Source organism: Pogona vitticeps, chromosome 6 (assembly GCF_051106095.1).
Source record: "Pogona vitticeps strain Pit_001003342236 chromosome 6, PviZW2.1, whole genome shotgun sequence".
NCBI lineage: Eukaryota > Metazoa > Chordata > Lepidosauria > Squamata > Agamidae > Pogona > Pogona vitticeps.
In genome coordinates, this window is record NC_135788.1 from 15,074,686 (window position 1) to 15,092,190 (window position 17,505).

Below are 17,505 nucleotides of genomic sequence, written 5' to 3' on the forward strand. Positions count from 1 at the left end.
GACAGACTGAAAGAAAGATTGCTCAGTTTTAGAAAGGGGAAAGGCACAAAAGATATTCTGAACAAGCCACAATGAGAAAAAAATCTTAGAGTCACAGTTTTGCAGCGGAGATGAGGTCTCCTGTAGAGACTTGAGAACCCTCAGTATGTTTTCTCTGTGCTGAGACAGTCTATGTTTTCCAGTATGAGACATTGCCAAAATGTCTTTCCATCCTTAACTGTAAGCTGGGGCATAACACTAGGGCTCTCTAGCTGAGAATTCTCATTACTGCACCAACCAGGATTTTGCAGGAAATGGCTATAGAAGTTAAAGTAGAAACAAACCACTATAATGGTGTAGTCTAAATGCGGGATATTTGTTGAACTTAGTTTGTTGAACCTATTGAAACCCAAGGGAAAATTAAGTCCTATTGAATTCCAGTAGGAAAGAGATTTGCTTACATTTTGCAATCTATCTGTGGGTTTGCAAACCTTAATTTAAGTAACAGTGGTACAGTGGACCCTTGACTTACAGACGGCTTGACTTACAGACTTTTTGAGTTACAGACTTCTCTGGCCACAAAATTTAGGTTTGACTTGCAGACTGAGATTTGACTTACAGGCCAGAAAAAAAACAAAATGGAACAAAAACAGCCTGTTACGGGATTAATCGGTTTTCAATGCACTGTAGGTCAATGGTGACTTGACTTACAGACTTTTTGACTTGAGAACCGCCTTCCAATACGGATTAAGTTCTCAAGTCAAGACCCCACTGTATCATTCAGTCGATACAGATGTACAGTGGTGCCTCGCATAACGTTTGCTTCGTTTAACGTTTTTTTCGCTTAACGTTTATTTTTTCAGAGTCAGATTGTGCTTCGTATAACGTTTTTCCCTATGGGCGATTTTCGCATAGCGTTTTTGGGACCATGCTTCGCTTAACGTTTTTTGTTTTAGGTCCCCTGCTTCACTTAACGATGTTTCTTTTTTCAATTAAAAAAGTGTCTTAGAAGGGTCAAAAACGGTTCTAAATGCTTGGATTCGTTAGAGGACCCCTTAAGACATGTGCAAACCTGATTTGGCTTTGATCTGACTTTTCGTTAATTTTTTGTGAATTTTTGTTTTTTGGCCCATAGGAACCAATGGACCTGTCAAAATCTGACAGCTCCATGCTTTCCTATGGGGGAGAAAACAATTTACAAAAAATTAACGAAAGTTCAGATCAAAGCCAAATCAGGTTTGCACACAACTTAGGGGGTCCTCTAACGAACCCAAGAATTTAGAACAGTTGCTGAGTCTTCATTAATTTTTTGTGAATTTTTTCTTCCCCCATAGGAAATAATGGAGCTGTCAGATTTTGACAGCTGTCAAAAGTTGGGGGAAAAAAATTCACCATTAATTAACGAAAAGTCAGATCAAAGCCAAATTAACTTTTGCATCCGTTTTAGAGGGTGCAGAAGCTAATCCAAGCATTTAAAACCATTTTTGACCCTTTTATGACACACTTAATTTTGCAAAAATTGACTTCGCAAAGCCATTGAAACATATTGAGTCAGCTACAATACATTCCAATGGAGGATACATTGTATCGTTTAACGATGTTTCCTATGGGTTTTTTCGCTTAAGGACGCCAATCCGTGCCTATTGGAACGGATTAACCGGTTTCCAATGCATCTCTATGGGAAATGGTGTTTCGCATAAAGTTTTTTTCGCATAAGGTTTTTTTTTTTGGAACCAATTAAAAATGTTATGCGAGGCACCACTGTATGTGGAAATCATATGTGTTGCAGGCCTGCCCTTTTTGCCATTGTGTTGAACATGAATACATAACTATTTGAAGAAGGGAAAGTTCTGGGCAATCTCTCCATGCGATCCAAGCCCCCTCTGTGGATCAGTGTTCCTGCTCAAGTGGGAAAGTTGCTTGAATAGACAGTTGTGCTTCCATATTCAATAGGTTAACAAAAGGAGTTTCAGTTAGGTCTGCCCGTCCAATAAGATTATCACTGGCCCGGATAACAGCTACCAGAAATCAATCAGGCCTTCTCAGCAGTAGCCCCACAATTGTGAAATACCTTCCAGCCCAAAGTTTGCCTGCCCCCCTCACTAAGCACCTTTAAAAAGCTGTTAAAACCTGGCTGTTCAGACAGGCCTCTCCAGAGTAAACAACAACTGATGCAACACTCCGATAACATACTAATTAACACACTGCCATATTTTATGCTATTAATTATATTAATTGTAATGTATTGTGTTGTATCTCACTCTGTCCTTCACTTTATTTATGGCATTTTAATTTGCACTTCAGTTTTGATGTCATATTATTTTGCTATTTTATGGTTTTGTCTATTGCTGTAAACCTCCCAGAGTGACCCTGGGTGCCAATCAATCAATCAATCAATCAATCAATCAATCAATCAATCAATCAATCAATCAATCAATCAATCAATCAATCAATCGAATAAATAAATAAATAAATAAATAAATAAATAAATAAATAAATAAATAAATAAATAAATAAATAAATAAAGGGAGCAGGGCTATTGTGCTCACCTTAACATGCTGATGTGCTTCCTTAATAGCTGGATGGGGTTATCCTGATGCCTATAACTGAATATTTCTGTTTGTCTCTCATCAGTGGACTGAAACCCAAGCCTTATGAGGAAAGACTGAAAGAACTGGGCATGTTTAGCCTTGAGGTAATAAGACTGAGGGGAGATATGATAGCACTTTTCAAATGCTTGAACCAATCATACAGAGGAGGGCAGGATCTGTTCTTGATCATCCCAGAGTACAGGACATGTAATAATGGGTTCAAGTTACATGAAGCCAGATTTATGCTCAATATCAGGAAAAACATCTTAACTGTTAGGGCAGTACAGCAATGGGACCCATGATATGGGGAGGTGGTGAGTGCTCCAATGCTGCAGGCATTCAAGAGAAAATTGGACAACTACCTGTCAGATCTGCTTTGGATTCCTGCCTAGAGCAAGAGGTTGGACTTTATGGCCTCATAGGCCTCTTCCAATTCAAGTATTCTATGATCTATGTTTGTAGTCTTGTTTGTCTGAGACCCATTTCCCTTTCTCTAGCATCCAAATGTTCCTGCTCAAAGCCACGATGATATAGAAGTAATTGGCAAGTCCAGCATCTTGGGCTCCCCTCCTGATGCAAAACGGATGCAGTAACTGGGATGAAATGCAGCCACATTGATGTTTGAAAACTTGGAATACAGTTAAATATTTTGGAGCCAGCCTCAGAATTCTTTCTCCATTAAATGGGGAAATGAAGAAGTAAATAAGTAAGCTACAGCTGGTTTATTTATTTTTAAAAATGATAGTCTGCCTTTCCACTACTTAGATGATTTATTGCACATTTTTGCAGAGTTGTTTTTGCTCTCAGTGCTTCCATGCAAAAATGTTCTGTACTTTCATTCTTCCTTCTTTGCTCATCTCAGAAGCACCAAAGTACAATTGTAAAGAATGTGAATGTCGGCTGATTCTTCCACTCCAGAAGCACCATGAGATGCGTATGTTCTGCAATAAAACAAGCCCACAGATTTCCTCTATCCTGTTTCTTTGTGCTTTTTTTTTTAGCCCCAACAGCGTCCCCTGCAACTTTATCTAGTTCGAAATGACAGGTCCCTGCACAGGGTATATACAACCCAGAACTGAAAAAAACTGAAATCAAGGACGGAAGTGAAGTGGGAACAGAGATAATCAAGACAAAATCAGTGATGTTGTGCCCAGTTGTTACAAGACTGCTCTGGATCATTCGAGTACTTCTTATTGTAGATTTAAATGGATCGTGCAAGTATTTGTGTCCAATGTGGGGCGAGTATTTGCTCCCCTGCACCACCTCCTCAGCCAATCTGCCACCCCACCAGGTGCAGCTTGCTTGCTTTTCCTGCCTCCTCAGCTAATCTCCCAGTCACAAGCAAGAGCACAGATTTCTCTGCCCTGCCCTTTTGTCTGAGTGGGAGATCACCCAAGGGGGTGGGGGGAGCAGAGAAGCCTGACCTGTTGTCGGGACTGGAAGATCAGTAGAGGAGGTATGAGAAGCTAGCAAATAGGGCCTGGTGAGTGTCTGTTGGAGCCAGGGGAGTTGGGGAAAGGGAGCAGCAGCACCTGTGCTACTGCTGTTACAAACTGGGATGAACTTCGACAGACCAGTTCATGCCCATCTCTAATCATAAAACTACGAAAAGAAGTTATGTCTATTAAAAAAAATAAAATCAACACAAGAAATTAAACGACGCTTTACACCAGTGTTGAAAGATGTGTCGTCAAGCCCTTTCTAGAGTGGAAAGGAGGAAAGTTGTTTTATTGCAACTTGATTAAAAACGGTTAGGGGCACTGAGATGGTTGGAGTGAGATAAAAGTTGATTTGATGGCTAGAACTAAGCGTGCAGGAAATGGTGAGGCTTTTATTGACTCTGGGGACTCTGGAGGCACTTGTTGAAATCTCTCTCCTAGACTTACAAATAACTTTGAAAGGTTGTGATGAATATCTCAAGTTCAACCACACTTTATCAACACATTCTTTGGACTGTTAAAATGTAACTACTCCGAAAGCCGATTTCCTCCCTGCAGGGCAATTATTGCAAGGAAATGTTAGCAGCCTGGGCTATCTCACAATGAAGTTCGTCTTCCTATCCTTCAGTACTGGAGGACTGTAAATCTTTGCTCATGACATCATAATCTGTTGCTGTGGGAATGCTTGTGGTATCACAAGGAGGGGATTACAACCGCAACTTTGGTACAAACAGAAAGAAGAGATTGGCTCAGAAAGATAAAATGCCATCTTTGCTGGGGATGAATAGATCATCCTGCCCAGCCTTTCAAGATGAGGTTTGCTCACATCTTATAAAACCAGGATCAGATTCCAGCTTGCTATGTAACCTCATTGATACATATAGAAACAAAGTTGACTTTATATATATTTCTATTTGTCTAAAAAGAGAGAAAGCACACTAACGGTTGTTGTAGGTTTTTGGGGCTGTTTGTCCGTGTTCTGGAGGTTTTGTTGTTGTTTAGTCGTTCAGTCATGTCCGACTCTTTGTGACCCCATGGACCAGAGCACACGAGGCCCTCCTGTCTTCCACTGCCTCCCAGAGTTGGGTCAAATTCATATTGGTAGCTTCGATGACACTGTCCATCCATCTTGTCCTCTGTGGTCCCCTTCTCCTCCTGCCTTCACACTTTCCCAACATCAGGGTCTTTTCCAGGGAGTCTTCTCTTCTCACGAGATGGCTAAAGTATTGGAGTCTCAGCTTCAGGATCTGTCCTTCCAGTGAGCAGTCAGGCTTGATTTCCTTCAAAATGGATAGGTTTGTTCTCCTTGCAGTCCAGGGGACTCTCAAGAGCCTCCTCCAACACCACAATTCAAAAGCATCAATTCTTCAGCGGTCAGCTTTCTTTATGGTCCAGCTCTCACTTCCATACATCACTACAGGGAAAACCATAGCTTTGACTATTCGGACTTTTGTTGGCAAGGTGATGTCTCTGCTTTTTAAGATGCTGTCAAGGTTTGTCATCGCTTTCCTCCCAAGAAGCAGGCGTCTTTTAACTTCGTGGCTTCTGTCTCCATCTGCAGTGATCATGGATCCCAAGAAAGTGAAATCTGTCACTGCCTCCATATCTTCCCCTTCTATTTGCCAGGAGGTGATGGGACCAGTGGCCATGATCTTAGTTTTTTTTGATGTTGAGCTTCATAAAAGCAAAAGCAACAAAACGAAAACACCAAAATAAAACAAGAGTGGAAGAACTTAGCTTGAGATGGATTGACCCAGTAAAGTGAGGTGCACAGACTCAGGAAGATTGGGTGCCATATATGTGCCCCCCAGCCCTGTCCAACACCTCCTTCCCATCCCAACTCAGACCCCGGAATTCCTCTCCTTCCCATTTTTATGGTTTTTCACTATTCGCACAAACACACACACACACACACACACACGTGCAAATGCATTCAAAATATTTGGATGCAAACGAAAGTGGGTAGGCTACAAATCAGTTGCTGCTTCTAAGACAAATAATTTTCAGCGAATCAAAGTGGGAGGGATGCACCCTCCCCTCCCCTCAAAGATTAAATTATGTGGGACAGAAGGGTTTCGCACAGAAATGCAAAATGCTCTCCATGTCACCGTCAAGACATGGAAAGCGTTTGTTTGAGAGACTCAGGTCGCAACCCGAAATGTGAGAAGAGTATGAACGTGCTGTTTCGTACCACATGTTTCCATTCAGTTGAATGGAATCCAGATGACCTACCGGAGTAAGAGCTCTAGAGCACCTCATCGTGTTAACGTCTGATATGCAAATATACTTGGGCATATAAATATATCTGTTTATATTTATCTAAATAAACCACTACAAATGACGTTCACCACCAAAGTGACTTGGCAGCACATTCCTTTCCACGAGATTCATAATGGTTTAATTGTTCCCCAAGGAACTCCAAAACTGGTTGGTGGGGGAGAGCACAGAGGAGTGTTGCAGCTTTTTTTGCTCTCTCCAGGATAAGACAATGTTTTCAGGGAGTGGATTTGGCCCAGGCAGAGGCATAAAATATTTGCAGAGAGCAAACAATCCCCTCTTAGTTAAACTAACAATGTTCTCTCTGCCTCATTGTCCCCTTGCCACTCATTTCCAGCTCTCTGGTTGCTCAATATGTCGTGACTAGCAAGGCCTGCCTGAAAAAATGTCTCTGCCTCACAAACATTGCAGGGCAGTTGAAAAACTACAGGTAATGTTGCAGTATATTACTTCTTGAAAAAAAAGAGTTGGGCTGAAGGGTACTTTGGGAGTTTGAAACAGTTGTTGAAAGCTATTTGCTGTCTGGTTTCTAGGAGACAGCATGACTCACTGCCTCTTTTCTCCCAGTCTGCACTCCTCAAGCATTTATCAACGAACGTTCTTGATGAAGGCTGATAAAAATCTTTTGGGAGTGAAAATTAGAGATGGCTATGAAATTATTGCTGAAGATAAGGAGTGCTCAGCCAAAACCCAGAGGGATATTCCTGCTGCAAGGGGGGATTTATCTGTGGGTGTTGGAAAGCATGCAAAATACGTTCTGCTTATTTATTATTTTCCCTTCAATATTTGTGGCGTGCTTCTTGTAAATCTGGAGGGGGGGAAATGTTTCTTCAAAAGTGAATCCAACATTTCCTGTCTATACCTCAAAAGAAGAAAGGAAAAAGAAAGAAGGAATAGCCATCATCTATCAAAGAGTGTAGTACATTCTTACGTATGTCCACTCAGAAGTAAGTCCCAGTGGGCTAGTAAGTACACACAGAACTGTACCCTGTGGGAGTTTTAATTCCCATAGATTCCAAGAGCAGGGTTAAATATATGTTTCAATGGCTTGGATCAGGGACAGTTCTACCATTTAGGAGTGTGAGACAGCCCTTTCAAGTGGCAAGATGGCATGTGCTCCATTCAGAGGGTCCTCGCCATTACTTATTAGGCGCTTCGTTGCCCAGTGGTTAAACTGCAATACTGCAGTTAAGTCTCTGCTCACAAACTGAGTTCGATCCCAATTAGTTCAGATAGCCAGCTCAGGCTTGAACTCAGCCTTCGATCCTTTCAAGGTCAGTAAATTGAGTACCTAGCTCACTGCTCTGTGTGTGTGTGTGTGTGTGTATGTGTGCATTGTGTAACTTGCATAATTAAAATTGTAAACCACTCAGAGAGCGCTTTAAGCACTATGGGGGTGGTATATAAGCAGCACATTTTGCTTTACTCTGCTTTACATTTTGCTTTACTCTGCTTTACTTTTCTTAGCTCCCTCTGTGCCTCGCCTTGTTGCCACATTTCTCCTCTCTTGCTTATACAGCATGTTGGCTATGATTCTTAACCTTTCCTGCACCTCCTCCTTTTCACAGCCACCACCGCCCCCTAAAATGGCCAACATGTTTCAAAGCTTTTTTTAAAAAAAGAAAAACAGGGCACAGACTTGCAATAAGGCAGTATCTACACACAGAATCATAGAAGAATGGAGTTGGAAGAGGCCTATCAGGCCGTCGAGTCTGCCCTCCTGCTGAATGCAAGAATTGAAATCAAAGTATATCTGACAAATGGTTGTCTATATTCCTGTCAATGCCTCTAACATTGGAGCCCTCACAACCTCCCAGGGCAATTGGTTCCATTGTTGTACTGCTCTAGCAGCCAGGAAGTTTTTCCTGATATTCCTCCACTTGAGCCCGCTATTATTACATGCCCTGCACTTTGGGATGATTGAAAGTAGATCCTGCCCCCTCCTCTGTATGACAATCTTTCAAGTATTTGAAAAGTGCTATCATATCTCTCCTCAGTCTTCTTCTATCTTACTTATCAAGCAGAAAGCAGGAAGACTGCAAAAATGGGGCACTGGTGAGGAGTCTGGAGTGCTGCTGGGTTTGATCATGCTAAGTGTTAACATTTTGGACTTCACTGCTACAGAGGTAGAAATCAGCAAGCTGAAATTCTATTGGCCACTGTAGAATATTATTTTGATCTAAAATATAGCAATGGTTGTTGTTTGTTTAGTTGTTAAGTCATGTCTGACTCTTCGTGACCCCATGGACCAGAGCATGCCAGGCCCTCCTGTCTTCCACTGCCTCCCTGAGTGATCCTTGCCCACAGTAGTAGATATGATAGTCATCTGAATTGCCCTTTCCCATCCATTTTAGTTCAGCAATACCGAGGATGTCAATGTTTATGCTTGCCATCTCCTGTTTGACCACGTCCAGCTTACCAAGGTTCATAGATCTTACATTCCAGGTTCCTATGCAGTATTTTTCTTTGCAGCATCGGACTTTCCTTTCACTTCCAGGTGCATCCGCAGCTGAGTGTCCTTTCGGCTTTCACCCAACCAATTCATTAGCTCTGGAGCTACTTGTACTTGTCCTCCGCTCTTCCTCAGTAGCATGTTGGATGCCTTCCAACCTGAGGGGCTCATCTTCCAGCGTCATATCTTTTAGCCTTTTGTTTCTGTCCATGGAGTTTTCTTGGCAAAGATACTGGAGTGGCTTGTCAGTTCCTGCTCCAGGTGGATCGCGTTTAGTCAGAACTCTCCACTATGACCTGTCCGTCTTGGGTGTCCCTGCATGGCATAGCCCATAGTTTCTCTGAATTACCCAAGCCCCTTCACCACAACAAGGAAGCAATCTGTGAAGGGGATAGCAACGGTACAGTGAGCTATTGTATGATATCACACCATTATGAAGCATTGTGGGGTTCTGTTTTTTTAAGTTACAGTTCTCTTATGCTTATATTAAATTGCTGAAACTAGAGTCATGAGGTGAAAAGCGGAAACTTCTTCCTTCCTCTCTTTGTTTCAAGTTTCCTGAAGCCAGAATGCTTCATTTTTTTGCCAGTTTAAATTTCAATTTAAAAAAGTTGTTGTTAATACTGAAGAAAGTTTTAGTAACTTGTTATGTCCCTTGATACTTTTTTTGATACTCTTTAATTTAAAAAAATGTAGATTCAGTGAGAAAATGAAATAAAACTTGGAGCCCATAACTGTTTCTAGGAATGAGCCTCCCCAATGTACTTTAAATATAACTAGAACCTCATTATATCACTAATATTTTTATTTATGTTTTAAATGTAATTTCATTACAGTTGCTTTGCCAAAAAAGTAACTACAATACTTCTAACTCTTTGCAGCTTTTCCCTTATAACTACATGACTGGTAACTGGCTACATCCTGAAGTGAAATGGTACGATGGCTCTAGGAGAATCAAGTTGCCTTTATTTTCTAGTAAGAGATTCAACACTCTCCAAATGGGCTAAGCTTTGGCTTGTCTATTGTCAAGTAAGAAAACTGTTGCCGGATGGAACATAAACAACACTAACATAGGCAGCCATAACGTGGAACATATTATACAGAGTCCGGTATGAATGAAAAACACATGGGCTGATCTTGAGGATCTATGCAGCTTCCCAAGGACATTATGTTTTGCTATATTTGTGTAAGTCATTTCTATATATGCATTTAGTACCAACGCATATCTTTTCTTTAGATGTGTTTGTTACATGCAGCACTGATGTTACCTGTCTGTCATGGGTTTGGAGGGAAAGTTCCATCCTATGGGGAGTGGAAGGCGGGACATCAGGAGGAGGGGCTGTACTGTATAAATATGTGATGCCTGTGTGGTGAGGAAGAGACACTGTGAGACACTGGGATGTGACGAAGCAGCAGCTGGGAAGAAGAAGCTGTTGTGGGAGTCTGTGTGTCAGACAGGGTACTTCTGTGTGTCAGAGTACCAACCTGATAGGTTCAGGTGTCTGTTGGTTAGCCAGAACTGATAGGTTCAGGGTCTGTGCTTCAAGTTAAGGGTTCTGGGTGAACCAAACTGTATGCTTGTATGAGTGAGAATAAGCCACGTTACTTTATCCTATTCACCTGATTGTTTTATTTTCCCTGTGTGTATTTAAAATAAACCTTATTCTTTTTATTGTTTAAAAATCCATCCCTGGTCTGTGTGACTTCTTACAGGGAATGGTTGGTGGCAGCTTAGTGTAACTGTGTGACATATCCCGGTAGGTCTGGGTTTGTCACATTGATTGGTGTCCAGCGTGTGGGATACGACTGGTCCAGTTGTCCAGCGGTCCAGCAAAGCCTTGGCAAGTGTGCCCAGAGCAAGGGGGGTCTAGTCAGGGACAGTCTGAGGCGCGTAGGTAATCTTCTAGGTGTACCTCACGGGGAGGTGCGCTAGTAGAAGAACGTGCCAACTGGGGAGACTTAGATTAAGGTGCTCTGAGGCAGCCTAGTTTTGGTGGGAAAAAGCTGAGGCAAAACTGCGTAGCAACAGTGATCTAGCTTGCCAGCTGAGAGGCCCAGCAGAGGGGGGTAGGCTCTGACTCGATACTGTTGCAAGTTAGTGCTGAAGAACAGCAGCAATCTCTAGGGAGAGCTGGTTCTGAGGCAAGAAGGAAAAAAGTGGTCGTTTTATTTTGAGGCTTGACTTTTAAAGCAGCCTGTTCTGAGGGGGGATTATGCCCTTGACTCGAAGCCAGATGGCAGAAATGAGTGAAGTGAAAGACCCCCAGATTGACCAAGGTTCTGAGGATGAATTTGGCTCAGTGCAAGGTGACAGCACAGGAGAGCAGAACCCAGAACTCAGAAAATTGCTCATAGCCCAACAGCATGAACTGAGGATGAGGCAATTTGAAATGGAGGAAAGGGAAAGAGAAGAAAGATTAGAGAGAGAGAAAATTGCTCTGGAAAAAGAACGGATGGCGTTTGAATTAAGGAGATTGGAACTGATGAACCAGAACAATAATAACAATAGGGATTCTGAGGGAGGCCAACTGTCTAAAGCTGACCTGAAGAAATTCCCTGTGTACCACAAGGGAGATTGTCCTGAGGTGTTCTTTTCCCTAGTGGAAAGAGCGTTTGTGGACTTCTCAGTGAGGGAAACTGAGAAGATGACCATCATGCGGTCTTTAATCAGTGGTAGCCTGGCTGAGGTTTATGCCGAGATGCCTGAGGAACTGATGAAAGATTTTGCAGAGTTTAAGAAACTGGTGTTTGCCAGACATGGGATAAATGCAGAGCAGCTGAGACAAAGATTCAGGTCCCTCACCAAAAAACCAGAACAGACTTTTACCCAAGTGGGGGCCCAATTGGTGAGGCTGCTTGAGAAATGGCTATCGCAGGAGGGAATAGAGACCTATGAGCAGCTTAAAGACTTGATAGCACTGGAACAGTTCTATTCAGTCCTGCATGGGGAATTGAAATTCCAGGTGAGGGAGAGGAAACCGAAATCTGTGGCAGCAGCCGCAGAGATCGCAGATTTTATTTCCCAAATAAGAAAGCCCTTGGGTGAGGGGAAATCTGTAGGTAAACCCAAAGAAACCTACAGCAAGTACTCTCAGGGACCAGGGAAAAGCCAGCAAGGGGGAGGGGCCCATGGTGAAGGGAAGCCCTCAGACATGAAACCAAGACCTCAGATTTTGGAGGGAAAACCAAAACAAGATGAGAGAGAATCAAAATACACCAGAAAATGCTATTTCTGTCAGGGAAAGGGCCATCTAATCTCAGAGTGTCAGAAATTAAAGCAGCTAAAAGGAATGGTGCCTCAGGAGTCTAGTGGGACCAAGCCAAAAGCTGTGTTCTGTGTCCAGAAAGAGCAAGGCTCAGTGTCACAGAGGGAGCCTGTTGCCATGGCTACTCAGCCTGGAACAGCTACCTCTGCTGATCAGGCTGAGGAAAATGGTCCTCTTGTGGAGGTAAAGCGCTGCTTGCTGATAAAAACAGATTCTCAGTTGTTTGAGACGGCAGGGGTGGACGTAGGAATACTTGACCGTCAGTATAGGGGGCTGCGGGACACTTGTTCCCAGGTAACCCTGTGCCATCCAGATATTATTCCTAGGGAGCTTATAATCCCAAATGAGAGCATGAAGGTAGCAGGGATTGAGGGGCAGGTAATCTCTCTGCCAGTAGCAGAGGTACCTGTCAACTTTCAAGGCTGGAGGGGAGATTGGCGGCTAGCGATTTCATCGACTCTGCCAGCAGCCGTGCTCGTGGGAAATGACCTGGCTGAACATGTGAAACGGGTGCTAGTGATTACACGCTCACAAGCCACCACAGAGACAGTTCAGGGGGGTAATGATGAGCCAGAGACGGAAGCAGAGGGGAGTTCAGAAGCTGTGGTGGAAACCTTAACCACAGACAGCAGATTTGGACAGGAGCAAAAGGCAGACGCCACTCTCCAAAAATGTTTTGAACAGGTGACTGACGCCCAGCTAACACCTGAAACCCCAGTGAGATTTCTGGAGAAAAAGGGGATTTTATATAGGGAAACCCTGAGGAATATCTCAAAAGGGGGAGATGGGATCAGAAGTCAGCTGGTGGTACCTGAAAAGTATCGCCCCATGATCTTACAAAGGGGTCACTCTGACATGTTTGCTGCGCACTTAGGAGTGAACAAAACACAGCAGAGAATCACACAGAATTTCTACTGGCCTGACATAGGGAAGCAGATCAGGGAGTTCTGTAAACAATGTGATGTGTGTCAAAGGCAGGGGAATAACCGCGACAGGACCAAAGCAAAGTTGTGCCCTTTGCCTGTGATTGACACTCCGTTCAAATGCATAGGGGTGGATATTGTGGGACCTTTGCCCAAGGCCACAAAGAGGGGGAACAGGTTCATTCTAACAATTGTGGACCATGCCACAAGGTATCCTGAAGCCATACCCTTGACTAACATTGAAACTAACACAGTGGCCGATGCTTTGGTGGGGTATATGTCCAGGATGGGATTTGCCTCAGAGATAATCACAGATTTGGGCGCATCGTTCACATCAAAGCTCATGAAACGCTTATGGCAAATCTGTGGAATAAAGCACAAGGAAACCACTGCCTATCATCCTGAAAGTAATGGGTTAACTGAGAAGTTCAATGGGACTCTAATGCGCATGATTAGGGCTTACTTGGCAGAGAATCCAAACAATTGGGACCAGAAGCTGCAATCCCTTTTGTTTGCTTATCGATCAGTGCCACAAGCCAGTACTGGGTTCAGTCCATTTGAACTTTTATTTGGGAGAAGGGTGAAAGGGCCCCTTGATTTGATCAAACAAAATTGGGAGCAGATCACCCAGGATGACCCACAAGACGTTGTGACATACATAGACACCTTGATGAATGACCTAAAGAGAAATCTAGAGCTGGCAGCAGAAAACCTGCAAGCTCAGAAGGTCAGACAGAAAACATGGTATGACCACAAAGCTAGAGAGAGGCACTTTGACCCGGGGGAGGAAGTGCTTTGGCTTAGGCCCTGCAGAGAGAATAAACTGCAGCTCAAATGGGCAGGACCATATAGGGTCATTTCCAAGATGTCAGACCTGAACTACCTAATAGAGCAGGAGGAGAACCCAGCAAGGAGGGTGGTTCATGTGAATGCCCTAAAACCCTACTACAGAGGGGAACAGAGGGTTTTATTCGCGATAAAAGCAGCTGAGAGTGAGGAAGCGGAATTACCCTTCTGGGAGGGTAGAGGGGAAGTAAAATACAACCCAGAGGAGGTAAAGATCAGTCCTGCACTCACCCAAGACCAGCAGCAAGAACTAAAAACGCTGCTTAGTAAATATCAACAGGTGTTTTCCAACAAGCCGGGGATAGTGAAGGGAGTGATGCATCGGATCCACACAGGGGATGCACCCCCGCAGGCAGTATCCCCATACCGAGTAACGGGACCCTATAGGGACAAGGTGCGGAAGGAGCTGGACGAAATGCTTAGGGAGAACATAATCGTCCCCTCTTCTAGTCCTTGGTCCTCTCCGATAGTCCTTGTGGACAAGCCTGATGGGAGCATTAGGTTTTGTGTCGATTACAGGAAATTAAACCGTGTAACCACTCCTGATGCCTACCCAATGCCCAGGCTAGACAACCTGATTGAAACCATAGGGGGTTGTCGGTTCATCTCATCATTGGACCTGGTAAAGGGATATTGGCAATTAAGAATTGATCCCAGGGATCAAGAAAAAACTGCCTTTTGCAGCCCTTTTGGTCTCTATGAGTTTCGAGTCCTGAGCTTTGGTCTCAGAAATGCACCAGCCACATTCCAAAGGCTGATGGACCAGACCTTGGCAGGGCTCAGTGACTTTACAGTGGCCTACATTGACGACATAGGGATCTTCAGTAATACCTGGGAAGATCACCTGATACACCTGGAGTTAGTGCTGCAGAGGTTAAGTGCAGCAGGGCTAACAGTAAAGGCCAGCAAGTGTCAGCTGGGTAGCCCAGAAATAAAATACTTGGGTCACATGGTAGGGGGAGGAGTGATAAAACCCCTGGAGGCCAAAATAGAAGCAGTTCGTGATTGGCCCAGACCCACCACCAAGAAAAAAGTCAAATCATTTCTTGGGTTGGTGGGCTACTACAGAAAGTTCATCCCGAGGTTTAGCGAGATTGCGGCTCCGCTGACCGATCTGACGAGGAAGACGGCTGATGACCGCATCCCTTGGACCAGCGACTGTGAGGCGGCGTTCCAGAGGTTGAAGGAGGCGTTAATCAACTATCCTGTCCTGCGTGCTCCAGACTTCGACCGGGAGTTCATCATCTACACCGACGCGTCTAACAGCGGGGTAGGAGCAGTTCTGTGCCAGGAGGATGAGAATGGTGACCAGCATCCAGTGTCCTACCTGAGTAGGAAACTTCAAAAAGGTGAGAGACATTTGGCAACCGTGGAGAAGGAGTGTTTGGCCATAGTCTACGCGATCCAGAAGGCCAAGCCTTACATCTGGGGAAGACATTTTATTCTGTGTACTGACCATTCACCATTGCAATGGTTAAAGACAATGAAAACCCACAATAGCAAACTTATGAGGTGGGCTTTAAACCTACAGGACTATGACTTTGAAGTGAAGGTGGTCAGAGGGTCAGTGAACTGTGTTGCTGACGCCTTATCAAGAAGACCTGAAGAATGAAGACGGCGAAAGAACATGGACTATGTGTATATAATGATGACAAAAAGTAAAATGTACCTGTTTTTGAATTGGTTTGTATGAATAAAGGTAAATTGATGTAATATATATGGTAAATGTTTAAATGCCTATTTGCTATGGTTTAACTTAGAATGTAAGTAGAAGTAAGTATAATATGGTATGTATAACTGTTGTTGTGTATTTTATACAGGTTGTTTTTTGGTGAAAAGCACCTTAGCTTTCCCCCTACAAAACAACTTATAAAGAGGGGAGGTGTTACATGCAGCACTGATGTTACCTGTCTGTCATGGGTTTGGAGGGAAAGTTCCATCCTATGGGGAGTGGAAGGCGGGACATCAGGAGGAGGGGCTGTACTGTATAAATATGTGATGCCTGTGTGGTGAGGAAGAGACACTGTGAGACACTGGGATGTGACGAAGCAGCAGCTGGGAAGAAGAAGCTGTTGTGGGAGTCTGTGTGTCAGACAGGGTACTTCTGTGTGTCAGAGTACCAACCTGATAGGTTCAGGTGTCTGTTGGTTAGCCAGAACTGATAGGTTCAGGGTCTGTGCTTCAAGTTAAGGGTTCTGGGTGAACCAAACTGTATGCTTGTATGAGTGAGAATAAGCCACGTTACTTTATCCTATTCACCTGATTGTTTTATTTTCCCTGTGTGTATTTAAAATAAACCTTATTCTTTTTATTGTTTAAAAATCCATCCCTGGTCTGTGTGACTTCTTACAGGGAATGGTTGGTGGCAGCTTAGTGTAACTGTGTGACATATCCCGGTAGGTCTGGGTTTGTCACAGTGTTATCTCTATAAGAACATTATGAATCAGGTCATGCTCTTGATGCCGGCTGAGATGCAAGCTGCTCACGTTGCTTATTAGGCATTACAGGACATCACAGTAAATCCAGAAAGTGTCCCAGGAATCATAGCATCATAGAATCATTGAGCTGGAAGGGACCTATAAGGCCATTGAGTTCAACCCCATGCTCAAGGCAGGAATCCAAATCAAAGCAGATCTGACATATGGTTGTCCAATTTTCTCTTGAATGCCTCCAGTGTTGGAGCGCCCAGCACTTCCCAAGGTAATTGGTTTCATCATCGTACTGCTCTAACAGTTAGGAAGTTTTTCCTGATATTCAGCCTAAATCTGGCTTCCTGTAGCTTGAGCCCATTATGATGTGTCCTATACTATGGGGTGATGGAGAACAGATTCTGCCCCTCCTCTGGATGATTACCTTTCAAATATTGGAAAAGTGCTCTCATACTTCCCCTCAGTCTTCTTTCCTCAAGGCTACACGTGCCCAGTTCTTCCAGTCTTTCCTCAGAGGACTTGGTTTCTTCCCAGGCCTTTCATCCTTATTGCCTTGCTCTGAACTTGCTCATTTGTTGCCATCCTTGTGGTATCCAGAATGTCCCAATTTTTTTTCTGAAGAAAGCTGCCTGGATTCGCAGTTAATAAGTAAATTAACTAACATATCAGATAATATTTACCTGATAATGAGCAACATGAAGACCATTTGCAGCAGCTAGCATCACATCTTCCATAGGACACGTTGAGGGGCATAGAGTCTACTGAAACAGCTATGAAGTCGCCTGTTCTTTTCTGTACCTGCAAAGCAGTGCTATCTCCACCCCACCATTTTCTTACATTCAGCCAACGCCAGTTTGTAACCTATTGACTTCCAATTAATCTAGAGTTCCTTGTGACTAGGGGCTGAATGTTCCTGTGGTCCATCCATTTTAAGTGGTTAGTTCTTTCTCTCCACATTATAGTCCTGGCATTCTCTGCTGTTTCCTTGGGATTCACAGGTGTTCTGGAAAAAACTTTCCTTGATTTTAATCCTGCAAGACCAGGATGGTGGCCAAAAAAATGGATGTTCATTTGATGGAGGTGTTTTGAGTCTTTCACTATTAGCTCCCACCTCTCTCCATATGTTACTGGGTACAATGCCTGCTAGATAGCTGATTTTATCAATAGAGGTTAGTTTCAGACATCCAGTAACTATTCGCCAACTTTCATTGAGGGCTATGTCTACCCGTTTTGCACAAAGCCAACTGTAATGTTTCTACTTGTCCTATCAATGTCCCCTATATATGTGAAGACTACAGGAAAG

The 17,505-nt window shown here is 43.5% G+C and overlaps 1 long non-coding RNA gene across 1 annotated transcript in view; it reads left to right on the forward strand.

The window, feature by feature from the left end:
- Nucleotides 1-2,500: 2,500 nt before the first annotated feature.
- The window catches only part of LOC144583797 (uncharacterized), a 103,319-nt gene continuing 88,314 nt past the window's right edge, over nt 2,501-17,505 (forward strand). The window contains exon 1 of the long non-coding RNA XR_013537748.1: nt 2,501-6,716. This is a non-coding gene — a long non-coding RNA (uncharacterized LOC144583797). The remainder of the gene's footprint in view (nt 6,717-17,505) is intronic.